Below are 4,865 nucleotides of genomic sequence, written 5' to 3' on the forward strand. Positions count from 1 at the left end.
CCTGTAAAGTTTCTGCTGAGAAATCTGCTGATAGCCTGATGGGGGTTCCTTTGTAGGTTAGTTTCTTTTGCCTGGCTGTCCTTAATATTTTCTCCTTGTCGTTGACTTTTGCTAGCTTCACTACTATATGCCGTGGAGTTGGTCTTCTTGCATTGATAAAGTTTGGAGATCTATTGGCTTCTGTCACCTGAAGATCCATCTCCCTCACCAGATTTGGGAAGTTCTCAGCCATTATTTCTTTGAATAGGTTTTCTGCCCCTTTCTCCTTCTCTTCTCCCTCTGGTATACCTATAATCCTTACGTTACATCTCCTAATTGTGTCTGATAATTCTTGGAGAGTTTCTTCATTTCTTTTAAGTCTTGCTTCTCTCTCCTCCTCTGCCTGCAACAATTCTATATTGCCATCTTCCAAATTGCTAATTCTTTCCTCCATATTATCGGCCCTACTGTTCAGAGCATCTAGATTTTTAAAAATATGGAACGCTTCACGAATTTGCGTGTCATCCTTGCGCAGGGGCCATGCTAATCTTCTCTGTATCGTTCCAATTTTAGTATATGTGCTGCCGAAGCGAGCACTGTAATATGATATCTTTGAATGCAGAGTTTAGCATATTATCAAATGACAACGGAGCCTGTAAAGTGCTGAAATAATTCCTGAGATGTTGCCTGCTGAATGGCAGCAAATGGTGATACAGCACTGCTAATGGTGTAGGGTGGGAGAGATGATAGGTTCTGGAGAATGGAGCCTGTTCATTCTACATTGTGGAGAGGGAGCATTGCCTCAGGACACTGTGATTTTAGCATGATAGATGTTTGACACAAGTTATAATAATTTTATCTTCCACAGCATTCCTGGAAGGAGGTTGATAGGATACACACAAACACAGATGTGTGTTTATAATTTTTCACTAAAAAGCTTTTAGGTACTCTTACAGATGTTGTGATTTCAGTTGTTAGAATGACCACAGAAAATGAGATAATAAAATTTGAGTAAAATTATCGCAATAAATATTAAACACGTGTATTTTCTACAATAATAAATAAGGAGCTGTTGCTCCTTAAAACATGGTCAGTCATATAAAAGATGGTCAGTAGTGTTTAATACAGATTAGTGGTATGTTGAGTTATGAGAAGAACAAAGGTCTGATTTTGCCATTTGTACAGTAGATCCAATGATGGATATTCAGAATATCTTGTATCTCATCATTCTGTAACATCACTATCATTTTTATTGTGAAAGAATTATGTCGCTCCATATATGAAAAATGCATTCTCGAACCACTGTGAATTAGTTTTTAATGTACTGTGACCTTGGATTGCCCTTGGATATTAATGCTAAATGATTAGTTCTGAATGCTTTTTGAATAGCTGCATGGTGCAATTAAATGTGCAATACATCATGGTTGACATAGCTAAATGCCTCTTCTGGTCAAGGAACCCAAAGAGGTCTTGGGAATGATGGTAATTCTGCATTGCTGAGGATAGGAGAAAAAAGAATCTCTTGTTAGTAGTGAAATAAGAACAGACTGAAGTAGATGATAACCTTTTCCTGGTGTTAGTCAGTGGGAAATAAATTTTTGATTAAGAGCCATAAAGGAAGACAATTTTGATCACTGCCGAAGTAGTGCCCCATTATATCTGCCAAATGCCCAAAGTGAATAATTATCATTTGTCTTTCCAAATGACAAGTCGCCAAACAGTATGTGTGGGTATGTGTGTGTGCCTGTGTGTGTGTGTATGTGTGTAGAGGTGTAGATAAAGGAATAAGAATTTGGTTCATATTCTAGCCCTTTTTCTAGAATGGGCTTATATTGAATTTATAATTTGTCTCAATGTGGAACCTCAGAAATTTTGTACTGCATCAAATCTCTTTTTATCGAATTATTGGGCCTGGGGAAATGGTGACAGATGAAAGGGTGGTGTGGAGGAGCCAAGATGAAGTAGAGGCCTTTTACCTATTGGTCAGTGGTTTAAATCCAACCTTGTTGGCCAGTGGCTGAAAGTGATTACTGGACTGCTGGCTGTAGGCTGGTGGCCAGAACCAAGTTGTCAGCTGGTTCTATAGTCTGCAGAAGAGCTCTGAGCCCAGTGGGCCCTTAGTCAGAATGGGGCTTAACTGTCTAGCAGACGCTCCTTTTCTTCAGGCGACAAGAGCTACTCTGTGAAAAGGCTGCTTCAAAATGGCCCAACACTAATGCTATTGAGTGGGTGATCTGGGGATTTCAATCTTTGAGCTATCAACAAGGGGAATGCAGAACTCACTTAATTTCCCTGTAACTGGTAACATTTTAAAAAGAAAGCATTAGTAAGAAGTTTGGTTCCATTTGATGAAAATGAGCTGTGATTGGGCAAGTCAATCCAATGTGAGAACTCAGCCCTAAGTGCATCACCCCTACCAGGCCCAGCCTTGCCATAGCCTCATGTAAGACCGGCTGGAGGTGCTGAATCAATACTGATATGCTCCAATGAGCCTCTCCTGGAGCTTTATGACCTCAGGAAGTCCAGAGATGGGAAACACAGTTCCCTGTAGACCAGAGTTTCCCATTCTCAACCTCCTACTCCTTGCCCCTGTGATTGTAGGCCTTGCCTGCTGTGTGAAGAATATGACCTTGTATTTTAAATGCTGGTGTTTTTGGTTAACAACACCAGCCTAGATGTACTAATGCTTCTTTTCTAGAATGATACTGAAATTAATTAAATGTAAATACATTAATGCTCCCTTCTCAACAGACTGACTTCCGGGTGAGCCTCTAGGACATTTCTGTGAGTAGACTTGCACAGCTGCCATCCTAGAGTTCAGCATTCTGCTGCTGTTTGTTCATAGAGATTTGCATTTTGTAATTATTTATTTGTTTATGTATTTATCATGTGTCCCCCCATTAGACTGCCAGTTCCATGAGGCAAGGACTTTGGTTTCTTCTTCTTATGCACCCTGCATCTAGCACAGTGCCTGCTACATAATGGGTATTCAATAAACATTTGTGGGATGAATGAATGAATGAGCACGCTTGTTAGGAACATATTTACATGTCAGTGCGAATGGAGAAAGGGGCCTAGGAAAAAGAAAAGACTAGGACAGTAATTTTATAACTAATCAGGTTATGAATTTGGAACTTAATTACAAAAGATACAATATGAATGCAAAAAATGCAGAGCTGGTGGGCTGGCCCAGTGATGCAGCCATTAAGTTTGTGCACTCCACTTCAGCGGCCTGGGGTTCCCTGGTTCGGGTCTCGGGCACAGACACATGCACCACTTATCAAGCCATGTTGTGGCAGGCATCCCACATATAAAGTAGAGGAAGCTGGGCATGGACGTTAGTTCAGGGCCAATCTTCCTCAACAAAAATAGGAGGATTGGTGCCAGATGTTAGCTCAGGGCTAATCCTCCTCAAAAAAAAAAAAAAAAAAAATTCAAAGCTCTTCAATGAGGGAGAGTGGAATCGGAAAACCTTCAGTACTTTCTTGCTGTTCATTAGCTGTGAGCTAATTCCCTTCTTAAATGTCTTTGAGAAGCTCTATTCCCCCCCCCATATTTCAGAGCAGGAAACAGGCCCTATCTCAGTTCAGACCCTTACAATTTCTCACTTGGATTATGGCAAGAACTTTCCAACTAACTTCCTTGATCCAAGAGCAGCTAGCCTCCTCTCACACCCCTCCTTCCTGGAGCTGCCAGGGGAATCTGGCAAATCTGATCATGCCACACTCCACTTTAAAAGCCTTTAATCGCATCTGATTGCCTTTAGGACAAAATCCAAACTTCCTAGTGTGGCTTATAAGGCCTTTCTCGATCTCACCCATCTCTGTTGCTCCACCCTCATGTCTTACTCTCTCTGGACAAACACAGCAGCTCTGGAAGCCAAGCTGCCCCACTGCTGAGGCTTTTGCAAAGTGATCCTCTCTACTTTCCTTTGTCTGGCTAACTCCTTTTCTTCCTTCAACCTGGAGCTCAGGTTTCACTTCATCCAGGGAGTGTTTCCTGATAACCATGCCTCCACCATGGTGTGAGTGGGTCCTTGGGGACATCTCTCTTTCATGCTCCATGTACTCTGTGGTAGCTCAGAGTACTCAGGTAACTCTACTGTGATTAAGTGGCTCTGGTCTGAGCTTTCACCAGATGTTGAACACCTTCGGGCACTCTTCTTCCATCTCTGAGTCTCTGGCACTCATATAACCTGCACAGAGTAGATGCTTAATGAGTGTGTGTTGAGTGAATAAGTGGCTCACTCACTGCTTGGCAGCACTTCATCTAGTTCTTGACGACAGACCTTTAAAGTGTGTCAAGGTGCACAGGAGAGAATGAGGGTCAAGTACGAAGGAGAGAATGAGGGAAGCATAGTTGGTCTGCTGAGGTCGGCTGATTAGTTAGTTGTCAGGTCTTTGTTTTACTCAGTGCTAAATCTAAAGCAAAGCCAAGCGAAACAAAACAAAAAGCCACTGGAGAGAAAGCTGGGCTGGGCTTCGGCTCGGCTGATGATGATGTGAAGTAGGCATAAATGCTCTCTTCCGTCTTCGAAAGCTCATATTTCTCTTATGGATATGACCTAATATTGTGGTTATGTATGCTGTCATCTTAGTTCATTGTATCAGCCAGCTTCCATTGTTATGCTGTAGTAACAAGCAACCTCAGTATCTCACTGGCCTCCAACAACAAAGGTTGACTACTTGCTCATGTTACATTTCCGTCATGAGTTGGCCCTGGCTCTGCTCCTTGTCAGGACCCAGGCTAATGAAGAGCAACCCCTATCTCTCTCTGGGATGTTGCTGGGCTCATGGCAGAGGAGAAAGAGAAATCATGGCTAAGTGCACATCTGGCTTTTTTTTTTATTGAGATACAATTGACATATAACATTACATTAGTTTCAG

General features: G+C 42.0%; 1 non-coding gene across 1 annotated transcript; it reads right to left on the reverse strand.

Annotated features, from left to right (window-relative positions):
• Positions 1–469: 469 nt before the first annotated feature.
• LOC124228317 (U6 spliceosomal RNA) lies at positions 470–576 on the reverse strand. The gene has a single exon (XR_006885702.1). It is a non-coding gene; the product is annotated as a U6 spliceosomal RNA (small nuclear RNA).
• Positions 577–4,865: the final 4,289 nt, after the last annotated feature.

The sequence above is a fragment of the Equus quagga genome, chromosome 16 (genome assembly GCF_021613505.1).
Source record: "Equus quagga isolate Etosha38 chromosome 16, UCLA_HA_Equagga_1.0, whole genome shotgun sequence".
NCBI classification, from domain to species: domain Eukaryota; kingdom Metazoa; phylum Chordata; class Mammalia; order Perissodactyla; family Equidae; genus Equus; species Equus quagga.